Source organism: Eptesicus fuscus, chromosome 13 (genome assembly GCF_027574615.1).
Source record: "Eptesicus fuscus isolate TK198812 chromosome 13, DD_ASM_mEF_20220401, whole genome shotgun sequence".
Lineage (NCBI taxonomy): Eukaryota > Metazoa > Chordata > Mammalia > Chiroptera > Vespertilionidae > Eptesicus > Eptesicus fuscus.
The window spans coordinates 28,340,122-28,366,947 of NC_072485.1; positions in this window are offsets into that span (position 1 = coordinate 28,340,122).

Sequence of the window (26,826 nt, forward strand, 5' to 3'; positions counted from 1 at the left end):
GGGGCATTTAGGGAAAAAGATTTGATGCCATAAGATAAGGAAGTGAAGATGGCTCCAACATTTCTAGCTCAGATTACTGAGAAGATGCTACAAAGATGGGTAATCAGGAGCAGGTTTGCACAGGGAGACCGTGAATGATATCTGATTTATGTGAGGTGGATCTTAAGATTTAGAAAGTATATTTACATAAAATATACAGTTGGAGATTTGAAACAGAATATGGGACTCAGGAACTCAAGGAGAGGGGTAGACTTTAGAATCACGAATTCCATAAATCATTAGGAGTGATTTCGGGCTTGGGATATGATAAGTGAAAATTCTAGGCTTAAAGAGATAGAGTGCCTGCATCCACCTAATAAATATAGGATGTCTCCCAAAAATGTATACACACACTTTGAGTAATTATAAAGGCAGTGTGTATTAAAATATACTTTATTTTCAAAATTGAGCTATCAGCTTTTACAATGTGTATACATTTTGGGGGGGACACCTTGTATATATTGGAGGTATCTGATATGTGCATGGCAAGATTTACTAGTAATTTTAACATTGGTCCTGAATATCAAGGATCCATTTGACGCCCAACTTAAAATGGTCTGTTATTACCTCCTTGAAAACATTGATGATAAGAGTAGTGTTCTTCTGACACTCCACTAGCCTGTCGTGTGATTTCCAAATGATGATTTTTTCATCTAGGCTGCATAAAACAATGACAAATGCTCCACTTAATAAGCTTCAAAGCAATTAAGATACAAACACATCAGAGAATTCTATTGCATTTAATCATCAGAGAAATAATAAACAAAAAAGCACTGTGATGATTCAATGAACTTGATAAATCAATTACAAGTTAATTTCTGGAACAGATTTCCAAAGCTATACAACTCTGATATACTATGGTTGTAAGTTCATTTTTAAGTTCTGAAAGAATGAGAGGGGAATAATGGAAAAAAAGGACTTAGGTAGGATTTAGGAAAAACTAGTTGTTTGTGGTCTCCAATTTCAGGATTTTTGTCAAATCATACTTTTTCTGAACCTCAATTTCCTTATTTGTGAAATTATACTAAAAACGTTTATTCTGTGATATTGTGATGAAAACAAGTGAAATATTGCAGTTAGAAATTACCTTATGTCTGCTGATTAGTTTTGCTAACACATGCAGGGACAAAGTGGGGTGGGTCATTGATGTCTGTGGCAAAGAGAGTGGGCCTAGTTGCCAAGAAAACTCATCACAGCTTGACCATCACTTCATCACTTGATCACTTGGATGTGTTTAGCTTACTAAACGTCAAGGTCTGGACCTCAGTCTTGCAGGCTCAGCACAGTGGGGAACAGATCCATTTCTCAGAAACAGGCTCATATATACAAGCAAATAAAACAGAATTTCAATGTTCTCATTTATACCAAGACATAGTCATCAGTGAGAATTGAATGAAGTAGAAATTCCATCATATTCTCTTTCTTCTGGCATACTTTCTCAAAACAGATATTAACAATGCCATTTTAACATATGGAATTTGAAATATGAAGGATTACATAGAATCAGAATTTTAACTATATGACATTATACACTAACCTGCTGCAGACATCTAATAATAGAAGTCTTGTCTTGGTGAAGACTTCTATTCCTTGCATGGCACTTGGTCATGGCCCAAATCTCACCTCTGTGATTCTCCTTTTTTAATCTTTAGTGACTGATCAAACACTATTCTCAAAGTACATCTTTAATATGTTACTATAATACAGTGGTTCTCAACCTTTCTAATGCCGCGACCCTTTAATACAGTTCCTCATGTTGTAGTGACCCCCAACCATAAAATTATTTTCGTTGCTACTTCATAACTGTAATTTTGCTACTGTTAATGAATCGTAATGTAAATATCCATGAGAATGGAACTCTTGGTTTGACCTTTTTAACCTGTGGAAGTAAGGCCAGCCACCTCCCTGCCTGGGACATGCTTGTTTTGAGGCTAAAATAAGACTTTACTTTCTTCCACTGATGTAAGGTTTCTAATACATATGGTTAAAGGGATCCCTAACTTGTATAACTGGCTTTATAAAATGGACTAGAGGCCGGGTGCATGAAATTCATGCATGGGGTGGGGGGTGTCCCTCAGCCCAGCCTGCACCCTCTCCAGTCCAGGACTGCTGGCTCCCAACTGGTCGCCGGTCTGCCTGCCTGATTGCCCCTAGCTGCTTCTGCCTGCCAGCCTGATCGACGCCTAACTGCTCCCCTACCAGCCCAATTGCCCCTAACTGCCCCCCCTGCCTGCCTGGTCACCCCTAACTGCCCTCCCCTACCAGCCTGGTCGCCCCTAACAGTCCTCCCCTGCAGGCCTGGTCACCCCCAACTGCCCTCCCCTGCTGGCCCGGTCACCCCTAACTGCCCTCACTTGCCAGCCTGGTCACCCCTAACTGCCCTCCCCTGCAGGCCTGGTCCCCCGCAACTGTCCTCCCCTGCAGACCTGGTGGCCCAAACTGCCCTCCCCTGCTAGCCCGGTCACCCCTAACTTCACTCCCTTGCCAGCCTGGTTGCCCCTAACTGCCCTCCCCTGCCAGCCTGGTCACCCCTAACTGCCCTACTGGACTGGTCACCCCTAACTGTCCTCCCTTGCAGGCATGGTCGCCCCAAACTGCCCTCCCCTGCTGGCCCAGTCACCCCTAACTTCCCTCCCTTGCCAGCCTGGTCATCCCTATTTGCCCTCCCCTGCCAGCCTGGTCGCCCCCAACTGCCCTCCCCTGCTGGCCTGGTACCCCCCCCCCAACTGCCCTCCCTTGTAGGCCTGGTCCCCCACCCAACTGCCCTCCCCTGCTGGTCTGGTGGCCCCCAACTGCACTCTCCTGCATGCCCAGTCACCCCCAACTGCCCGCCCCTGCAGGCTTGGTCCCCCCCCAACTGTCCTCCCCTGCAGGCCTTGTCCCTCCCAACTGCCCTCCCCTGCTGGCCTGATCACCCACAACTGCTCTCTCCTGCTGGCCATCTTGTAGTGGCCATCTTGTGTCCACATGGGGGAGGCCATATTTGACCACATGGGGGCAGCCATCTTGTGTGTTGGAGTGATAGTCAATTTGCATATTACTCTTTTATTAGATAGGATTGGAGTGTTTTTGTGTTTTGTTTTATTTTATTTTTTTTGGTGACTTGTAATTGTTGACCATGGGAATTATGTATATTTTAAAGCTATGAAACCATCTAGTCCTATTGTCTTTTTAAGCATTATCTTTCCAATCTCTTCTTGATAATTGGTTGATTCAAGTTTTGTTTTTTGTTTTATTTTGGAGGGGATATTTTTATAACATATTTTGTTAGTAAATTATCTATTTCTTGCAGATTTGAAAGACTTTTTTTGCTAGAGTTGCACATAATATTCTTATATACTTTTCTCATTTTCATTTCTTTAGATATGTATTTTTTATTGCTAATTTCAACTGTTTTTGCTCTCTCACTGTTTCTTTCAGATGACAACTTTAGAATTAATTTTTCTATTTACTTTAATTTTAAAGTTATTAATTCTTTTACTCTACATTTTCATGATTTTTAATTGTTTTATCTTCTAAATTAGTGATATAAATATTGAATTCCACTGTATTAGGCTTTAATTGTTTAATAATGAAGACATTTAGATTTTCTTCTGATAATTGCTTCAGCTGTTTCCCATAGTTTGGGTTTTAAGTGTTTACATTTTGTTTTTTTTGTAGGAATTAGACAATTTATTTTTATTATGATTTAAAGGTTATCTAAATGGGTGTTTATTAATTGTAAGTACTTATGTCATTTTATTTTTATTTCTAATATGTTTGCTTATTATCAGTGAATACCTATTAAATATCTACTTTTGAAAATAACCATGAAGATATACTTTATAACAAAGAACATGACTATTTATGTGAGTTATATGAATATGTGGCAATGTGTATGTTCTATTGGAAGGATGGAATAAGGCATCGATTATATGCCAGTTACCTATTTAAGTACTATACACAAAGCAATGACCAAAAATAGACTAAGCTCACATTTAAATTTGAAGAAAAAAACAATAATCAGAACAAATAAATACAGCATATATCATCTTAAAAATAATGAGATGGTGATACTAACAATATTTAATAACTTAGTACAGATAAAGAAAATCCTAATTCCAAAAAAATCAGTTATTCTCTGAATCAAATGGTTACCAAGTGATAGAAGTTGTAGCATTAATCATTCATGAAATCATTCTTATTACTTCAAAATCATTTGTTCATTTTAGAAATTGCTGGTGGTCTCTTTGGACTAACTCATCTGTTATTAGCTAAATGATGCCTTTTTTGGTGCCACATTTTGAGATAGATTTGACAGAGAGAATCACATAAATATTTTTAATGAGCATTCTTCATTTTAATTGATAGCCACTAGGTGATTTGTAGCCTCAACAAGTAAAAAAAAAAATGTTTCTTAACAAATAAGTATTATTGATGATGCTAAATTCTCTGTTCCTTTTGAATAACAGTTACAATCAAAATTATTTTTAACTACCTTTGAATATATTAAAATCTCAGTAATAATCTCTCTACTTTTGATTAAGTGAAGAAAATCATTTATTAGATTGTGTTAAGTGATGAAGATTATTTATTAAGATATTATATTTAATTATTTGCCTCAATTTTATGGAATTATTTCTTAATACTAACTCATGGAGCTTTATTGACATCATTGGGACAACTTTCAGGACTCAGTAAATTAGAAACAAAACAAAATTTTATTATCTCTTTCATGTTTGTCATCTTACAAGCACATTTTCTAACTTATTAAGAAATCTAACCCTCTAGAAATCGTTATTTAGTTTTGTTTCAAATAGTATGTCATGTTTGTTTAGTTCTAGAGTTTCACTTTTCTTTTATGGATTCTTTTATTTGATTTATACATTCAGTCACAAACTGTTTATTAAATTAATATATCAGCTTTATTATTACTATGTTTCCTTCTTGTGAAGAGAAAAAAATACTAGCATCTCTGTTAAAATGTCATTTACACAGCCAAATTTAGTTTAAAATTTATGTTTTTAAATATTTAATGACTTCTGTTTCAAAATTTACATCAAAGTGAATATCCACGGCCTGATACAATTTCCAAACCAGTTCTGCAGGTAGATTATAAGTTGCTGCCAATTTAGCTTAATTTCTAACTTTTAGATCCGCAGATATATATATTATTTTTGATAGTTGTATGATGACTAGATGTAAATTTAAAGTTTATTGAAAAAAGATGATTAAGATTATTTACCTAATTACAGCATCATCTAGAGCAGGAGTGGTGAACGTCCGGCCCGAGGGCCCTATAAGGCCTCCAAAATCATTTGGTCTGGCCCTGCCAAGGAATTAGGGGTGAGTTAATTAAATGTTTGACCAAATACAGCAGGCTAAGTTTTAAGTTGGTACTTTTGTATGGCCCACGAATTATATTATAAATATCCAAATGGCCCTTGGCAGAGAAAAGGTTCCCCACCCTTGATCTGGAGATACTTTTATTTGGAACAGCGTCAATTAAAACATCTGGAAATTTTCAAAATCTTGGCTGAAACTCCTGTCTGTCTCTTTAGTGTCATACTGTACCATTTGCACAAAGACTTGATACAGTTTTCAAAGTTCTCAGTAATTCTACTTTTTTTCACTCATCTATACTAATAACAGGGTAATATGCTAATTAGACTGGACATCTTCCGGGCAACCTTCCGGATGTCCTTCCGGACAAAGCTACAGTGGTGGGGCCAAGGCAGAGGCAGTTAGGGGTGATGAGGCCGGCAGGGTAGAGGAGTTAGGGGGATCAGGCCAACAGGGAAGAGCAGTTAGGGGTGATTAGGCAGACAGTCAGAGAGGTTAGGGGTGATCAGGCAAGCAGACAGAGGTAGTTAGGGGCAATCAGGCAGGTAGGGGAGTAGTTAGGAGCATTAGGCAGGCAGGCAGAGTGTTTAGGGGTGGTTAGGCAGGCAGGCAGGTGAGCAGTTAGGAGCCAGCATTCCTGGATTGCAAGAGGGATGTCTGATTGTCATTTTAGGCCTAATCCTGCAAGCATTGAGCCTAAACCAGCAGTTGGACATCCCCCAAGGGGTCCCGGATTGGAGAGGGTGCAGGCCGGGCTGAGGGACACCCCCCCACCTTCACAAATTTTGTGCACCAGGCCTCTAGTAAATAATAAAAGTAGATATATTATTTCACATAATGCCCCTTCTAGTGCAAAGGAACCATATAAACCATATAACTTCAAAGTCATGAATTTTACATTTTAAGTAAATTTTTTTAAAACAGGTCAAACAGTTGAAACATTGTTGATAATGACTGAATTTTTAAAAACATTTCTGAAGTATATAGCAAGCATGCAGAAAAGTGCACAGATGATGAGTTTATACCTATGTACATTATCACAGAAGAGTGACTGTTACTGAATTTTTGGGAAGCCTTCCCTTTCTATCCTATATGAAACAGAAACTCTAATTTCAATGTCCTTCATCACTCCTGCTTCCTTTTTTCTTTATGGCACTTTATCACCATCTCAGATAAAATAAATTTTCTTATTTACCCGAACTCTGAAAATAGCCCCCTAAGTCTTCCTGCCTACACACTTTACTGTCTTAGTTCTTAGGTTCTCAAAAATTCATTTTTGTAAAATTCATTTTACCTTTCAGTACTGAAATGGCCACACTGCTATTTTATTTCTTTTTAGTTGAGATTCTTTCGTATCACTTAGTAACATAATAGTAATTTTGGTAAACAGCAAGATTAATTGATAATAAAAGTTATGTCATTGGTTTATGCTGATTGTATTAGGGTACCACTGAGAACATGGGGAACTGGATTCCCATCATGGTGGCATTTGCAAGACACTCAGCACTGCCTTCCAGTTGACCAAAATTAGGATTAGTTGCAAGGCTGCTCCTAGACTGTTTATGAAACACTTGTGCTTTATGTAAAGCATCAGTTCATTATTATTCTTAAGTAATGCTGTGACTGGTAATTCTGAGTGTAGATGAATCATCTGGATCTAGAGCAGAGGAAAAAAAATGACATTAGTAATGAACTACAGACTAGACATTTTTCTGATTCTGGCAAAAGTCAGAAGAGTCTGGAATTGGAATGTCATTTGATGATATGGAAGAGTTAGTAAAAAATGAAAACAAATAATTTGTGTTTAGGAGAAGAAAAGTAATTGAGTATTTAACCAAAAACATGGGGAACTTATTACTGCCAGTAATTTAAAGGTGGTTACAAATGACACTCAAAAGTTTTATCATTAAAAATGGAAAGTTCTAAGCATTTACTGTTTCTATCATTCAGGTAAAGAAGACTGCATTTATCAAAGAGGAAAATATCTTTAAAATAACATGAATCAATTTAACATAATGAAGAAGTTTAAAAAAAAGGAAACTTGGGAAATATTCTTAATCACAGTGTCTATAAACCCTACTGGAGAGGATTTTTAAGGCACCCCTTTCAGATGAGCTTTTTTGTCTGTCTGAAAGTTTCTAAAACACAGTGCCTTATGCATGTTTGATGTCTTAACAAAGGGATCTCACATAATTTTTATCCTTGACTGTAATCCATTTCTTTTAATATATATAGCCTATCTAATAAAAGAGAAATATGCAAGTTGACCATACCTCTGTTACACCCACAAGCCACACCCACCAGCCAATCAGGAGCCAGTATGCAAATTAACCCAACAAATATGGCGGCGGCCACGGAGCTGGAACAAACAGGAGGCTTGGATTGCCCCCAGCGATGGAGGAAGCCAAGCTTCCCGACTGCCCTGGCCGGCCCTGGCCTCCGCTCAAGGCTACAAAGTTTCAATTATAGAAGATAAATAAATCCTAGATACCAGGGCCTCTGCTTGGGTCCCCGGGGGGGCGTGGCTGGCATGCAAACCACCATAGGCCCCTCTCCTAGGCTGCCCCACGCCCCAAGGGAACCACCACCTTGATCCGGGAAACCCTTCAGGGAAAACCAGCCAGCCCTCACCCATGCACCAGGCCTCTATCCTATCTAATAAAAGAGTAATATGCAAATTGACCATCACTCCAACACACAAGATGGCTGCCCCCATGTGGTCAAAGATCTTGTCCCCATGTGGACACAAGATGGCCACCACAAGATGGCCAGCAGAGGAGGGCAGTTGGGAGGGACTAGGCCTGCAAGGGAGGGCAGTTGTGGGCGATTGGGCCAGCAGGGGAGGGCAGTTGGGAGGGACCAGGTCTGCAAGGGAGGGCAGTTGGGAGCGATCAAGCCTGCAGGGAAGGGAGTTAGGGGTGACCAGGCCGGCAGAGTAGGGAAGTTGGGGCGACCGGGCCTGCAGGGAAGGGCAGTTTGGGGGGACCCAGGCCTGCAGGGGAGAGCAGTTGGGGGGGACCAGGCCTGCAGGGGAGGGCAGTTAGGAGTGACCAGGCCTGCAGGGGAGGGCAGTTAGGGGGAATCAGGCTGGCAGGGGAGCAGTTAGGCATCAATCAGGCTGGCAGGGGAGTGGTTAGTGTGTGATCAGGCTGGCAGGCAGAAGTGGTTAGGGCAATCAGGAAAGCAGGCAGGTGAGCAGTTGGGAGCCAGCAGTCCTGGATAGTGAGAGGAATGTCCGACTACCCGTTTAGGCCCAATCCTATGGGCAGTCGGACATCTCTTGAGGGGTCCCATATTGGAGAGGGTGCAGGCTGAGCTGAGGGACAAAACCCCCATGCATGAATTTCGTGCACCGGGCCTCTAGTATATATCCTATCTAATAAAAGAGAAATATGCAAATTGACTGTACCTCTGCTACACCCACAAGCCAATCAAGAGCGAGTATGCAAATTAACCCAACCAAGATGGCAGTTAATTTGCATATCCAGGCACAGAGCGAAGACTGAAGACAGCGTAGAAGGAAGCCAAGCGCTGCAGAAGTGAATGAAGCTGCGGAGAAGCAAGCAAGCAGGGCGGCTGAGAAGGGCGGGAAGCAGATGGGGTGGCAGAGATGGGAGGGAAGCAGGCAGGGTGGCGGAGACAACTGCAGGAAGCCCTATTCTTGCAGGAATCTTCCTGCAACAGGCCTCTAGTACATATATATATATATATATATATATATATATATATATTTATTTATTTATTTATTTCAGAGAGGAAAGGAGAGGGAGAGAGAGATAGAAACATCAATGATGAGAGAAAATCATTAATTGGCTGCTGCTTCCTGCATGCCCCCCACTGAGGATTGAACCCACAACCCAGGCACGTGCCCTGACCAGGAATCCAACTGTGACTTCCTGGTTCATAAGTCGATGCTCAACCAATGAGCCACACCAGCCAGGTTGTAACCCATTTCTTAAATTCAAAAGTATTTGTTATCTGGAGAAGGTGGGAATGAAGTACAGTTATATATTTGAAACCAGGAAGACCCAGCAAGTCCTGGCCCCTTTGGTTTTAACTTTTTTTTTTCTGAGCTCATCTCTGTTATCTCACATTTATTATAGCAGTGAGAGAAAGCCAGGTGGCACTTTCAGTAATATTCCTGGAAATCACCTCAGCTACATGTCCAGTTCATTAGATAGGTATCTGACTTTCCACAGTGTTGCCAAACTTTCTGCTGCATAGTAAAAAGAGTCCTCTTTCTTCCAACTACCAATGATGCTTTCCTTTATGCTACTGGTGGTCTCCTCCAAACTTCATTGGCTTTATTAACACTCTTTTTGTGGCCCTCTGGCCTTCACTCACTACACAGTCCCAAAGTCAGTGTTTTAGGTTTTTGTTAATAGTAGCATGCCACTTTTGGCACCAAAATCTCTTCTAGTTACTCTTTCGCTGCATAACAATCCCAAACTTGGTGACATGAAGTAACTCAGTAATTGAGAGCTGGAGTTGTCTGAACGTTTGCTCACTCACATGCATGTTAGTTTGTGCTGTCTGTCAGCTGGGACTTGTACCTACATATTAAAGGGTAAATATGATCACTCCATATGGCTGATTAGGCTTCCTCAGGCATAGTGACTGAGTTTCCCGAGTGTTAGTACCAAGAGAAGCAGGAAGCTTTATCACCTTTTGTGGCCTAGCTTCAGAGGTCATACAGCATCACTTAGCTGTCAAAAGTCCAAGCATGTGAGGAGACAGCATAAATCTCACCTGTCTATGGGAGGAATGTCACATTGTAGAAAGATCCTGCGTGATGGGAAATAGCTTTGTGGCTGACTTTGGAAAATACAATAAGCAACACTAGTATTTCCACGCTAAATGTACCATAATTTTGAAAGCTAAATCAGATATGAATCCAACAGAAAGAGATTGCATACATAAATTATATAGTTTATGAAGAGTTTGTAAGAGACTACAGATGTCACAGCAGGGTGTAGTAAAGTTGTGAGGAATAGTGTACGATATCCAAGGCAAGATACTTAACCCTGAAGTTTGAAACAGCATACCTGGTTTTGAATTATGGTATCCATTATTTCATGTCTTGCTCCTTTTATCAGCAATGTATTTGTAAGGTTCATCTGTTCTTGCCTGTCACTCATAATTCATTCATTTTCATTACTTTATGTATTTCATTTTTATGAATATACCACAACTTATTTATCATTTATCCTGTTGTTGGACTTTTTTTTTCTAGTTTTGGCCATTGCAAACAAGCCTGCTCTAAACATTCTTAACTGGTGCAAATATGCATGGATTGGCCAGGCTATATACCCTAAGTAGAATGATTGCATCATACATCATGTACATCTTCAGCTTTAATAGATAATGCCAAACCATTTTCCAGGGTAATTGAATCAATTTATAATACCACCAACAGTGAATAAGGGTATCTTTATCTTTTGGTTGATATCTTTGATAACAATTAGTACTGTCAGACTTTTCTATTTTTGTGTGTTTATCACTCTGGGATTGTGCATTTTTCAATGTTTATTGACCATTTAGACCTTCTGTCTGTAGAATAATTCAAGTTTTGTATTTAATTTTCTATTGTTTCATATCTTTTATTACTGCTTTTTTTCAGATGTCTTTATATATTCAGGGACAAACCCTTTGCCAGAAATATATACTGCAATACTTTTTCTTTTTTCACTTTCCTTAAGATGTTTTTTTCTTTCTTTATTGCTTAAGCAATTTTACCTTAATACTAGGTGATATTTTCTTATGTAATCTTCTGAAAGCAATATAGTTTTCCTTCTTTATTTAGTTCTACAAACAATCTGAAGTTAATGCTTTTGTTCATGTGTAGGATACATCCAATTATATTTATTTCCCTATGAATACTCAATTGTCCAAAGCATTTGTTAAAAGCGATGTTTTTCCCCCATTCCTCCATATTTTTTATGAGATGTCATTTCATATTTATTGAAACAACTGATATATTTGGTTTTATTCTATTTTTACTTTACATTCATTACATAATGTTTTCTTTTTACTAATTTTCTTCTATTTTGGTTTTAGTAAACATTTCCCCCTTCTTATTATGGAAGATTTATATTCTTCACACCCCTATGTTTAGCCTCCATTTCCTGAAACTCAAATATCTATGCCTATCTATAATTATAAATCTCTTTATTCAGTATTACATGAAAATAAGGTATCAACTATTTCCATACCTTTATTCCCTGTTTCTCTTGCTTATTTCACACTGTAGTAAGATGAATATTTTAGTGCATTAAGAGTTCACCCTGGTCTCCTACTTCCTGAATACCTATATATTTTTAAGATGATTTAGAAATTTTAATCATAGGTGATTATCAGGATTTCCCTTGCAGTATGACTATATTAGTTTAGTAACCCTCTTTAGAATTTCTTACAAACTGTCATTATCTGTTTATATGCACATATACATGGAGGTTAAGAATGATAGAGAGATTGGTCTGTTTGTTTTATTTCTCGATTTGTTAGAATCTTTCCAGGAATATTTTTACCAAATAGATAGATTCTCTGAATATATGCATATCTACAAATTATTTACTTTTAGTAAAATAAATGATAAATAATAATCTGACTATCAGAGTCTAGTGTAGTAGTTCTTTTCTCTGTCATCTGTAGATGTTATTCTTTATCTTCTAGATTCTGTTTCAGATAAAATGTCTGATACCACTCTAATTTTGTTGTTGTTGTTGAATGAGTATGCAGTGTTTATGAAGTTGTGATCACAGTAGTGCAGCTCTGGTCCCAGAGTAGTTTTGCTTTTTTAAAAAATTTACCTTTATTGTTGAAAGTTCTGTGTTTTTTTAAAAAATAAATAACTTGTCTTTCTGTGAAGAAACTTTCAAATTTTCATCTCTATTTTTTAATTGTTAAAAAAAACTTTAGAGTTCACAATTTTACCTGGATATGTGTACGTGTATATACCTTTGTTTTATCGATCTTACCTGGAACATGGTGAGCACTTTAAATTAGAATAGTTAAATGTTCTAAAATTCAGTGAGCTTTTCTTCTTTCATTTGTCTAACCATTGCCTTTTTAATTTTTTCTGTAAGTCTCATAGTTAGTCTGTGTTTTTCCTTCAAGTCCATTATCTTTTCTTCCATTACTATTTTCTTATGTTTTGTTATGTTTGGTCACATATCTCTTCTTGTTCTTTCAAAATATTAATAACTGTTTTTAAAAGTGCACAGCTTTCCTTTTTCTTCCCCTGAATTATTTTTCCAGTTGGAAATATTGTGAATCTAAAAGTCTCCCTTTATTTTGTCATTATTATTATTTTTATTTTTTTTGCTGTGCAGGCTTTCAGTGTTTCTAATAGTAAAACATTTTCAAGAACTTTAGGGGTTTCTCATCAGTGTCTCTCTAAGCAAGAAGCTCTCCCACAGGCCTTTCTTATATAATCCATCTCTATTCCTGGCCTCTATTTTGTTGGCTGAGGGGAATCCATGAGTCACATGCCTAATCTCTTCAAAGAGCCTTCTGTGCGACTGACTGAACAGTCTGACCTTTTGATCTTTCTAAACCACTATCAAAAAACTGTTGAGCTACATTCTTGACTTTTTGTCCAGAGCACTCTTTCGTGACAGTGAGTTTTCTAAATTTTGCATCTTTTGCAATCTGGATAGGTTGACACGTTCCAAATCATGAAATACTAGTTCCTTTTTGCTTAACAGTTCAGTCCTTTGCTTGGAAATGTACCAAGGCAAATACCCAATTTTATTGCTTAGAGGTTTTGTTTTCCACATTGCTATGAGATACAATTCAGCTGAGCTTTGTGCTACTATATAATAAGGATTTTCTTTTTTCCACTTTCCAGTAACACGTTCCTGATTGTCTTCTAATCTCTCACTAGCAATATCTTTAATGTCCATATTTCTACCAACAGTCTGTTTATAATGCTTTATATGTTCACTAAGACAAAATAAGGTGTCTCTACCATGCTTTTCACTTTATTCTGAGTCCTCACTAGAAGTCATTAATGTCCACATTTATATTAACACACTGTTCAAGACCATCTAGACTTTTTCTATCATGCTCCTTAAAATTCTTTCATCCTCTGCCCATTGCCCAATTCCAAATCTACTTCTACTTTTTTAGGTATTTACATAGAAGCACCTCACTTCCAGGTATCAAAGTCTCTATTAATTTTCTATTGCCACTGTAACAAAGTGCCACAAACTTAGTGACTTATAACAGCACAAATGTATTTTCGTGTACATCAGAAATGTGAAATTGCTCTCATTTGATTAAAATCATGGAGTTTGCAGGGCTGTATTCCTCTCGAGACTGTGGGGTAGAATCTGTCTCCTTGTCTTTCACAGCTTCTAGGGCAGTGGTTCTCAACCTTTCTAATGTCACGACCCTTTAATACAGTTCCTCATGTTGTGGTGACCCCCAACCATAAAATTATTTTCGTTGCTACTTCATAACTATAATTTTGCTACTGTTAATGAATTGTAATGTAAATATCTGTGTTTTCCGATGGTCTTAGGAGACCCTGCTAGCGATTCTCAACCTGTGGGTCGCTGAGAACCACTGCTGTAGAGCCTAAGACCATCGGAAAACACAGATATTTACATTATGATTCATTAACAGTAGCAAAATTACAGTTATGAAGTAGCAACGAAAATAATTTTATGGTTGGGGATCACCACAACATGAGGAACTGTATTAAAGGGTTGCGGCATTAGGAAGGTTGAGAACCACTGTTCTAGGGGCCTCCTGAATTCTTTGATTTGTTGTCCCTTCCTTCATCTTCAAAGTCAGCCAGGTAACACATTCAGTTCTCTCTGACTCTTTCACTCCTGCCTCCCTTTTGATTATATTGGACATACATGTATGATACAAGATAATCTTTTCATCACAAGTTCCTTAACTGATTCACATACCAGTTCCTTTTGCTTTGTCAGGTCAGGTAACATAGTGTATTAGGATTCTCCTGAATGGAACCAATATATGATAGATAGATAGATAGATAGATAGATAGATAGATAGATAGATAGATAGATGATAGATAGATTCCCTCTTCACTGGAAGAGGTCAGATTATTTTTTCTAAGTCCAGCTGATTGAATGAGGACCATCCACAACTTAAAGGATAATCAATGTTTACTGACTTAAATGTCAATTTCATGTAAAATACCTTTATAAAAACATATAGAATAATATTTGACCAAATAGCCTACTTGACACATAAAATTAACCATCACACACAGTAACAGATATTAGGGATTAGTTGAACATCTTGGCGGGGGGTGGGGGATTATTCTGCCTACACAGTGATGATCTAAAAATTTAAAGACTTAAAGGAGTAAAGTAAGAAAACAAAAATGACAGGAAGGGTGTGCAGGTATAAATGGTTGTGTCAAAAAGCATTTCAGACAGATAAACTATAATTTGCAATAGCATGGAGTTTTGGGGACTAGATGGAAATGCAGATGTCAAAAAAAAGTGTCAAGAGGCAAAGCTGTAGAGGTGGCCAAGGCAAGCTTGGAGACATAAGTGGTTAGTCTTCATAAAGGGTTTTTATGAATCAATGCTGAGCTTTAAGTAGGAAATGAGAGCTCATCATTGTGCTTGAGGAAGAACACTCTGGTACCAGTGGGAAGACCTGACTTCTAAGAAGTGTCATTGGGGATAAGAGAAAACTGAACAGTGATTGATAAAAACAATGATATTGAAGGGAAGGAGCTCAAGGAAAAATCAGTAAGAATTGGTGATGGATGAGTTAAAGAGGCTAAATCAGTAAAAATATGTCTAACAAGCATTTGAAAGATTATGTTCATGTCTTAAGACAGAAATGTGATTACAAGGACAATTGATTATATTATTATAAAACAATGTAGGCATCTGGCAATGTTTTGTTAGAGTGATGTTATTATATTATAGGAAAATGTCAAGGTTGATTGACAGAAAATGATGGGGGTGTCTCATTACTGAAGACTTTCAAGGGAATTTCAAAGAGTCTGTAGATAAGATTACTCTTTTTGTTAGCCCTAGTGTGAGAGTAGAAAAGGAGGGTTTGATGAGGATCCTAGGAATGTAGTAGAAGTAATGGAAGTCTTCCACCTTATTAGTGAAATAAAATGAGGGGAAAACTCACTGTCATGTAGTATGTACTATTTGCTAGTCACTGTCATAGGCACATTACATATGATTTTTTAAATCTTAATAATAATGACTCAACTTTTATTGAGCATGGTGTCAGGCTTTAAAAAAAAGTTTGTGTGCATTTATCATTTAATCTTCATATATATGGAGTATATATGTACTGTTAGTATTGCCATATTAAAGATGAAGCAATTGAAGCCTAGGAAGCTAAAGCATCGTATCCCAAATTACATAGTATAGAAGTAAGATTCAAACTTAAAACTTCTCAAACTCCAATAACCATTCCTTTAAGAAAGAAAGGCAGGTTCCATCTCTCTTGACTGACAAGGTCTCACTTGGTATAAGTAATAAGCCAAATAGCAGCTCTTATGTAATGAACAAAGAAGATAGTCAAGAAACTTAGAGTTGCATCTTCAAATGTCCAGTGGGTAGCTATGTGACCTTGAGCAAGTCTCTCTACTCTCTGTGTCTCATTTTCCTCATCTGCAAATTAGATCTATGGTTTTCATCTACTGACCCATTGACCAGTACAGAAAGCTGTTCACTCTTTTGTGATGATTTCTCCCACCATTCCCCTCTGTGGGACTGTGAGGCTTAGGTTCCCCTTTATCCTATCTCACATTCTAGATTCCACCTGGTGGGTGGTGATCACTGACTGCATCTACAGTATGATTTGGTTTGCAAAAAATCAGACAATAAGACCTCTAACGTCCCTTCCAGATCATAAAGCCTACTAATGTGCCACAGCTGACAATGTTTGCCTTTTTTTCCCTCAAACTGTAAATGTATTCAGCTGTGAAAGAGAAATGCTGTTTACTGAGACACTTTTGAAGGAGCATTTCATTTTGTACAAAGAAGAAATCTCAACGAAAGTACAAAAAAAAAAAAAGGCAGGATGGAATTTCTTCTCTGTGGGAGAGATTAAAGGGATGCTCAAGTGCATTAAGGACAGTGGGATATAGATAATATAGATTCATTCAGAACTTTGAGATATCTTCATTCTTTGGAATTAGTTATAGAGAATGGATAAAAAGAAATGAAGGTTTCCTGGAGTGAGCCCAGAAAAAGGAATTTGATATGTGCAAAATTCTTTAGTTCTGAGTTCCCAAAAAACAAATTGTTTATTTCACTTAGAAATTTAATTTAATTTGACGACAGCTGCCAGTAACCTGGAAGTAGCAGGTGGGCTTTTAAAGGTAAATACCGAAGTACAGAAAGCTATTGCGGTATACAAGGAACTCACACTCTGTGACAAGCTGAAAAGCAGTATCTTCCTTTAGAAGTGTAGGACAGGGTTTGGGGCCAGTAAAACAATTAAAGTTCCTTCTAATTGGGAAATTGCCTCTTTCACACAGTCCATCAGACACTCACTTGGCTGTACTTAATGGAAGATGTTGATGGAAAGCCACTGGGGTGACATTTCATTTAAAGTCACCCTGAAACAGACAGTGTGAGCTTTCCAAGGGGAGGCATAATCATTGGGCAGAAACACGCAGGATTATGGAGCAGAACCTAACGGCACAGGAGAGACTTGTACAGCAGTGACTGAGGGGCTGGGCTCGGTGGGATGTAACGTCATTGATGCTTGCAAATGGTTTTGTGGCCCTTCTCCAACACCTAAGCTCTGCCTACTCCCTGGAGAAAGAACGTAGACTAGGGAAGCAAATGTGTACTTCTGTGTGATTGAAAATTGATGCAAGTGAAAATGAGGAGTGGAAAGGAAAGCAAAAGTCCTTGTATAGCGACATGCAAAGTACTAATAGATTAGGAAGCAGAACAACTGTGTGGCCTCTCCCAATGTGTCCTCCATTTTGTCATCAATGAGGGAATTGCTCCAAAACTGTATTTCTGCAAATTAATTATTGTTTGTTTATTTCAGTTGGAGAGATGGATTTAAAAGATAAAACAAGAACAAATATATAGGTATTGGCAGGTTCTTTTAAGAAATAAAAGAAGCCCTAACTGGCTTGGCTCAGTGGATAGAGCATTGGCCCGCGGACTGAAGGGTCCCAGGTTCGATTCCGGTCAAGGGCATGTACCTTGGTTGCAGGCACATCTCCAATAGGGAGTGTACAGGAGGCAGCTGAATTGATGTTTCTTTCTCATCGATGCTTCTAACTCTCTATCCCTCTCCCTTCCTCTCTGTAAAAAATCAATAAAATATATTTTAAAAAATAAATAAAATAAAATTGATCTAATTTACTTATGGTGACTTGTGATAATATGACATTGTACATACTGCCTGACTCTTGAATCTGCTTCCCTCTCTTCTTCCATCAGCTATGCTTCACTATTCATTATCTCAATCATTACAAACCTCCCCATGAATTTCTTTGCCTCCATTCTTACCATCTTCCAATTCATTTCTACACTGCACCTAGACTGATATTTCTCCAAATGGCAAAACTCCTTTGCTCACAAATCATAAATTGTTCACTGTTAGCTTCAAAATAAAATCCACACTCCTTAGCATGTTGCACACAGCCTTTTGTGATATGACCTCAAAAGGATGCCACCAGTGGCAGGACTAAAGAGGAAGCCTGCAAAGACTGGAGGTGTTTATCTGAGGGACTCAGAAATGCTCTTGTGAGAGAGAACAGGAGTGATATATAGGAAGGATTGAGGGAAAAAGCATGAGACCCAGAAACAAGTTAGAAATGTTTGAAGCAAAACATGGAATTGGTGCAATGGGTAGCAAGGAAGTTTCAAAAGGACAGTGTGGAAAACATGGGAGGAGCTCTTCATTTATGTGCTGCCTCTTGTGTGTTGTAGAACACAATGAGAATGTAAGGGGAGCAGGAAGGACTCAACACTGCATCCATTTCCAGCCTCAACTGCTACTTGCTCTCAAGTATGCTATCCTCTTCCAGCGAGAGACTGAAAAGTCCCTCCATGGCTTTGGTTATTTGTTCATTTGAATTTCTAAATGTCTTAGAAGGACAATTCCTTTTTTTATTTCAAATGTATTCCTTTTAATTGGTTTTAGCATATACCCCTGTACAAGATTATATTTGACCTGGCAACCATGGTTTGCTCATTTTGCAGTTTAGTAGTGGCTAACTCAGAGAATTATTATAAGGGTTAAATGAGTTTTTATGTTCCAATTGTTTAAAACAGTGTCTGACACATAGTGAACACTCCATAATAATTAGTTGTTATCATTGTTACTATTATCTTTGCTATCATTAATATACAATTGAGAAATGAAATTAACTTATGATATGTAATTTTCTAAACAAGAAATAAGCACACAATTGTTTTTACTTAGAGAGCTCTATGTGAATTCCTTTATGATTATAATTTCTTGACTTAAATGAGTGAATTATTATCCTATATATTAAAGAGGTAATATGCAAATTGGCCATCACTGCAACACACAAGATGGCTGTCCCCATGTGGTCAAAGATGGCCAGCAGGGGAGGGCAGTTGTGGGCGATCAGGCCAGCAGGGGAGAGCAGTTTGGAGGGACCAGGCCTGCAAGGGAGGGCAGTTGGGGGTGATCAGGCCTGCAGGGGAGGGCAGTTGGGGGGACCAAGCCTGCAGGGGAGGGCAGTTGGGGGGGACCAGGCCTGCAGGGGAGGGCAGTTGGAAGGGACCAGGCCTGCAAGGGAGGACAGTTGGGGGCAATCAGGCCAGCAGGGAAGGACAGTTAGTGGTGACCAGGCCTGCAGGGGAAGGCAGTTAGGGTTTACCAGGCCAGCAGGGGAGAGCAGTTAGGGGCAATCAGGCCAGCAGGGGAGCAGTTAGGTGTCGATCAGGCTGGCAGGGGAGTGGTTAGGGGGTGATCAGGCTGGCAGGCAGAAGCGGTTAGGGACAATCAGGCAGGCAGGCAGGCGAGCGGTTGGAAGCCAGCAGTCCTGGATTGGAGAGGATGCAGGCTGGGCTGAGGGACAACCCCCCCCCCCGCATGAATTTGGTGTACCAGGCCTCTAGTCCATTATCAAAACCTTCATACCCAAAAAGATGGGGATTATTTTGCCCAATATCCATAAGCATGTTAAAAGAAAAAGCACATTGATTTTTTTTTTTTGCTTTATTCCACTATTTTAAAACTTAAGATTGCATCTCAAATCTTCTATCATCTTAAATCTTTTTTTGATGCAAAAAGTATTCACTGCCTAGACTTTTTTGATGCAAAAAAGTATTCAGTTAACTGGTGGAGCCTTGTCCCATCCTGTGCACCAAAAAAGGTGGCAATTTCGATATTCATTCAGGTCACATACCTAGGTTTTGAGTTTGGTCCCCAGTTGGAGCACTATGAAAGATAGCCCACCACTGTGTTTTTCTCACCTCTCTTCTCTCACTCTCTCTCTCTCCCCTCCTCTCTCTTCCCTCTCTCCCTCCCTTCCTCTCTCTGAAACATACATATCCTCAGGAGAGGATTAAAAAAAAAAGTGCTACTCACACAAAAAGCTATTATAGTGCCTTGTCTGGTATCAATAACCAAACCATAGTTATCATGAAAGTAACCATCTCATGTACCTTCTTTGCATAAAGTCTCATTCCTCCAAACTAAAATATCACAACTCTCCCTTCCTTTTTCTCTAAAATCAATAAACATACCCTTGATTAAGGGTTTTAAAAAAGCATTCACCTTACAGAAATATTTTTTCTTATATGATTAAATATTAGAGTTTCTTGGATAAATTTGAAATATTAGGCATCTCTAATATCTATCCAGCTAGATAGTAGATATAATTTCCTATTTTATAGATAATCAATTTATTGCCAAATAGATAACAATTCTTTAAATAAAAAGTTGATACAGTGGGATTATAAATTTTCTTGTTTTTTTAATCCCTTAGAGATACTCAGTTGATCAATACTCATTTAATACTGATGTTCAGGTTTACATTAAAATAAATTAATTCTCACAACAAACATTAATTAGCAAAATTTTAAGTATAAATCCCTATGCTTGGCATTAGGAAAAGAAAGATACCAAAGGGACCAGATCCTCTACCATCAAGTAGCTCCTAATCTAGGATGGGATGCATATACAAATAAAACTAATCAGGACCCAGTATCTTTCCTGGCTGTCAGCTAGAGGTATCTCTAAGCTGCAAAAGGCTGGCCCTCTGCACCGGCAGTTCACAGCATGGACGTTTGCTTTCCTCCGTACCAGCAGAGCATGTCTCTCTGACTGTCTTCTGCTTTCCCTTTCTGGCCTTGCTCTCTGTTTTCGAGAATTCATGTGGTTACATTGGGCCCATCTGGATAATTTAGAATAAACTTCCCATTTTAAGGTCAGTTGGTTAGTAATTTCAATTACATCTGTAAAGTCCCTTTGGCATGTAAGCTAAAATGTTCACCAGAGTGATATCTCATCATAGTCACATCTTCCAGGAGTTAGGGCAAGACATCTTTGGAGGCAACTACCCTGCCTACTGTATCTAATTAAAGCTGCGATCGTTTTAGAAGTCGAATAGTGTTGGAAGATTAAGGGTGGAAAAAGAAGTCATGTACCCTCCCTCAAAGACTTTCTCCTCTACATTCTGCTGCTCCAGATAAACTGTTTTCAATTATTTTGTCATTTCTTCTAAAATTTGCCCTCATATTTTAAAAAATGAATTTACTGACAATTGGACTTCCAGTTTAGAACAAGATGGAATACACTCTTCTTTTCCTGCTCCTCCCTGCTAAGTACAACTAATGCACTTGGAAATAATACAACAGGCAATCATAGGAGAGCTCTGAAATGTGGAAAAAGGGCAGACGGGCTAGAGACCCCAGAACTTGAGGAAAACATAATGGCCCAGCATCTCTCACCTCCCCCATGAACAAAATCAGGGAAGGTGGCCAGGGTAGCACCTTCTGACAACACAGGCAGCACAAGCAGGGATTGGGAGCCTTGCTAGCATCTATCCTCACAGGCCCCAACTCTCCCACTCCCCACCTACAGTCATCAGGCCTGGAAAATTCACCTCTCACACTCCAGGTGGCATAAGCAGAAGTCAAACAAGAGACCAGCGGTTGCAAGGGAAGGAAACAGGTCAGCGTTGTTCTAAAAGTGTTCTGAAAACTAAGTTGTCATAGGAAACAGCCCACAAAAGTAGACCAGGACCTATATGCTCAGGCTGAAAAGGGTGACTGCTTGGCAAAATAGAAGAATTAAATAGAATTTAGAATCTCTTAAAATCCAAATGTTTATAATCCAACCCAAAATCACCTAACATATAAACAAACCAACAAAAACATCTGAACTTGAAGAAGAAAACCAAAAGACTTTGAGATGGATTTGATATTGGAATTATTTGACATGGATTTTAAAACAGCCATTTGTATATTTAAAGCAGATCATCTGTATATTGCAACTGTACAATGTAAATTGCTTTTGGGGGGATTGCAGTCATAGAATTGTACACTTCAAACCTTTATAATCTTATAAACCAATGTCACCCCAATAAATTTAACAAAAATAAAAATAGATAGATAGATAGAAATACAGCTTTAAAATGTTTGTTTTATCCAAAAGAGAGAGAAAAGAAAACAATAAAACTCTCTCTATTTGCAGATGACATGACATGATCACTGTTTCCAGAACCCACTAACCTCTGTCCATTTCCCAGGCTAAGGAAATATCTCAAAAGTGTTTACAACACTCTCATGTCTACCTTTCAGGGACATAAGTCACTTGATCTTTATAATAAGCTGAAGGGATTTTACAGAAAATAAAATAAAAGAAGAGCCATAAACAAAGAAGTTTGTTTCCTACTCTAGAAAAATGTCTGAGGAAATGAATTAGCCTGATCATTATTTTTTAAATGGGTAATGGAAGAATAAAGAGTGAACTTATTAATAGTTTGGTGAATTATTTTGCCACATACATACTACTTTAAAAAAATCTGGATAATTCGGCAAGAACTAGTACAATGCCACAGATTTTAAGAATTATGTCCCTTTGTTCTTAATTGAGGCCACTTGCAACTGTACAACGTAAATTGCTTTTGGGGAGAGTTTTGCAATCTCTGTCGTAGACTTCCCTTCCAGATGTTTCATGATGCTGTGTCATAACTGTTTTTCCCTCTGAACTTCTTGAAATCTGCTTCCTGAAGCAAACTTCAGACTACGTTCGGTCTTTCCTTCTCTGGCTGTAAAAAGCTAACAAACATGGCAGCTTGCTACCTCAAAGGTCAGTCTCTTTAATTTCACTACATGTTTAGTTCCCAAATACTAGTTACTCTAGGTCCTTTATCTCCTTCTCAGTAATGAAATTATCCAAAAGACAGTAAAGCATTTTTCAGAAACTCTTCATTGAGCTGAAACCGTGTTTTGGCAGATGTTTCTGGGTTGGCTCTGGGTCCTTTCTTGGTCAGGATATGATGCCTTCTGTGACTGGTTCCTGTTCCATGTTATGTGCGCCCACTATGATACCACCTCAGTTTCTCTCTCACTATCCTCATGGAAATGAACTCTAAAAACGTATTTGCATATTTCCACAGTATATACACTCTCGATATATAGTAGACCTCTGAATCCCAGCCCAAAAGGTGAATTTCTTTTTCAGGGCTCAAGCTTCAATTACCATATTCCAATCTCGATGTTCAAATCCAACAAGTCTAAGTAATCCTTTCAAGATGAATATTTATTATCTGAGGTAATAATCTCAATTTCATGAGTTAATATGTAGGTGTACATTTTCTTTTTGTAAATTTTTTGAATTAATTTCAGAGAAAGGAAAGGAGAGGGAGAGAAACATCAATAATGAGAGCAAATCATTGATCAGCTGCCTCCTGTACACCCCCTCCTGGGGATCAAGCACGCAACCCGGGCATGTGCCCTGACCTGGAATCAAACTCTGATCTCCTAGTTCATGGGTTGACACTCAACCATTGAGCACACCAGCCAGGCTAGGTATACATTTTCTTATCCTTTTGTCACTATTTTCTATTGTTGTCTTTATTTTTGTTTTGTTTTAAGAACTGTTAGGTACTTGGTATCTTTTCCTTTTTGCACACTATAACATTATCTTAATGTATTTTCACTCACTTTCTCTCTGTTTTGGTGCTGCTTAATTGACAGATAAACTACCTAGTAGACCATAAATTCTCAAAGTTCACAGTGCATAATTTAGAATTGCAGATTCAGTGACTTCTAATTTCCTTTTCCCAATGGGTTCAGTAGGTTTATGGTAGGGTTCAGAGTAGGTATTCTTGGAAATAACTCTGATACAGACTATCCTTTGAGAAGTATTATTCCAGACACACAAATATTCCATCTTTAGTGACATTTACTACATCATCCTATAACCCACTATTCCAGTGTCTTAGGCTATTGTCCAGAAATCCAAGTGAAATACCTTCTGGGTAGCCAAATGCTCAATTGAGACCATTCTTCTCTTCTAAGTCTTATGGTTAGAAGACATGTTGAAAATACCACCTAGAATGTGCTCTTCCTTTATTTCCTGTAACTTTCTACCCAATCCTTCAGAAAGAATTCTGTTTTCAAATGTGTTTAATTCTGATATGTCAGCAAGAGTGAGAAATGGTTAGCCATTTTGCAAAAGTTATCCTTTTCTTATATGAGACATGGAAGGAAAGCAAGACATCTCCTGAATGATAAGGATGTTTACGTTCATCTGTATCCAAATGAATCAATGAAAGTTACCAACAGCCACACCAAGTTTTCCCTGCCTCTAGTGTCTATGGCAAGCTATCCTTTTCCCAAGAGTACTTGACAATCATTTTTACTGGATAATGTCTTTCCAGGTGACCTGAAGTCTCTAAATCAGTGGTTCTAAACCAGGGGACACTGGGCAACATCTGGGGACATCTGTAATTGTTATAAGTGGAGAAGGTAGACACAGGAATCTAGTGAGTAGAGGCCAAGGATATTGCTAAACATTTACAATACACAGATCAGTATTCCCCCCCAACAGAAAATAAATGTAAATTATGCTGATATTTAGAGCCCCTGCTCTGTGTAAAACAAGCCTGATACCTTTATGAATATTCAGTATTCCCTTTAACTGTTTTTCTTGTTTATTAAATATTCACATCCCATTAGATTAATGTCACATTTTTCAAACTTTCTCAGCTTTTAGCTTCCTGATGTAATTTTTTATTCCATACACTCTTTTTCTTTTTTCTCACTTTTCTGTGTTAGAAGGATTATTGTGGAGATCTGTGTTTTTGTATGTCCAGCAACTCTTCCTTTGGGGGAACGGAATCTCACCTGCTCCCTCCATGTGGTTCTTATGAGTCTGCCAATCATGAGCTCCTTGCTCTCCTGCACACCTGGGTGATCATGGGAATGACACATGTACACACTTAACTGAAGGCACACAAGAGTACAAGAGAGTTGTGACAGACGCATCCAGTGACAGCACTGCAATGAGAAAGGTCCCCGTTTCTGCTTACACTAGCCCCACTGATTCCTCTCTCTGTGAACTGCCCAGATCTTTTCACTAAATCCCTTTTTCTTATTTAAAATCATTAGAGGCCCACAGTATTGCTCGTAGTGAAAGAACCTATACCATACACTTTTAGCACTGATCAGCTGACCCAGAGAAGAGATAATCTCCCAGCTGCTTCACCTCTTCTTTTGGGAAGAAATGAGCTTGAATTAATTCAGAATCAGTCAGGGCCTATCTCTGGTCAGTAGAAAAATTTGGTATGCATTCCTCAAGTCTCAGAAGTGTTTGCCTCAACATCCTCTGAGGAAACAGAATATTTTGCAGGGGTGCTACTCACAAGCTGGCCTGCCTTCCAGCAGCCTCAGCAACACTGTGGCTCCTTAGAAATGCAAATGATGGGCTTCCCAGGATGGCAGTCCTTCTCCAGTTTCAGCACGCCTAAAAGTCCCTGGGGAAGCTTGTTTAAATCAAGATCCCAGAGTCATGCCCCAGAGATTCAGCAGGTCTGGGTTGGGGTCCCCGAATCTGCTTTGCTAACAAGTTCCGAGGGATTGGTACTATTCTATTGCTGCTGTTCTTCAGACCACATTTAGAACAGCTCAATGAGAACATGTCACTTTTTCTGCTTTTAACCTTTATCTCATCTGATATAAAGCATAGTTGCTTTCAGTTGCACATAACAGGAGCTGCTTCAAACTGGCTTAAATAACAAAGGGAATGTGTTTCCTCATACAAAGTGCAGTTTAGAGGTTTGAGAGCTTCAGCTGCAGCACAATTATGCTGCCAGGTACCTGGTTCTTTCCACGTCAATGACCTCTTTTTAAATATTACTGAAAAATGAGAAGTTGTCAGGTGTGCATGTCCGTACTAACAATCACCACTCCTTACATTTATCCTTCACCATACCCATATAGCATTTTAGCACGTTTAGGTCCTCCGTAAATAATACATGTTAATATTTGTACTTCTGTTGGAGGCAGTTAGGCAGGTATGAGCAGAGTAGGCCAGGAACAGAAGGTCACCAGGGTGGAAAGCCCTGAGTGCCTAGCAAGGGCAATTGTAGGGTGGGACCTCACCCCCAGGGTGACCTTTCCTCCCCTGGCATATCCTAGCTGCTAGGACCTAGCATTTAGCTGGTCTTGTGGTTTAGACCCCCTAACCTTTCATATCCCTAGTCTTGTGGTAGACCCCCTTAGAGGAGGAATAAGGGGACTGGAGAATAGCCTCATATGACTCCCTTGCATGACCACTCCCTTAACCATTAAACCTTAGAGACAGCATCTAGGTCTCAGTTGTGTTTCAGCTCCAGGCCCAGAAAAGCAGCAAGGCCAGGCAGGGTGATGCCATGGGTGACATCTGGACCAGCTGCCATGACTAATGACTCCCTGCCATGGTGCCGACCAATCAATAGAGACCATGATCCTGAGAGGACACACCTAGAAAAGTGATGAATATTCTTTTGAGCTCCTCCCCTAAGACTTCCCCTAAAATCCCCGCCTTTGAGACACACATAAAACCACATAAGACAAAGGACTCAGTGCAACCTCCCTCTCTTCCCTTCTCCCCCCCCCCCCCCTCCTCTCTCTCTGTCTCTCTGTCTCTCTGTCTCAAGCAAGCCCATGCCTTTCCCCACTCCCTTCTTTCCCTGGCACGCTGGAGCTTTCCCCCTCTCCGTCCCCCAGGCACATATATCCTTGCTTTCTTTCTCCTAAGTTCTAAGGGCCCTTCTTTTGCCTCTGTAACTTGTTTCCTAAGCCCACACAGCCCAGCTGGCTCACTTTTTCTACTTCTGTGACTTTCTAAATAAACTTTCACTTTTATTTGAGTCTTGTCTCTGAATTCTTTCCTAGCCAACACTCAGAAGACTGAGGTTCCTCTTTATTTGGAGATGTCTTTCTGTTATCTCTACCTGCAATGATTTCTTTTTTCTACTCTCACATCCCTTCCTTGTACCAGAATAACTCCCAA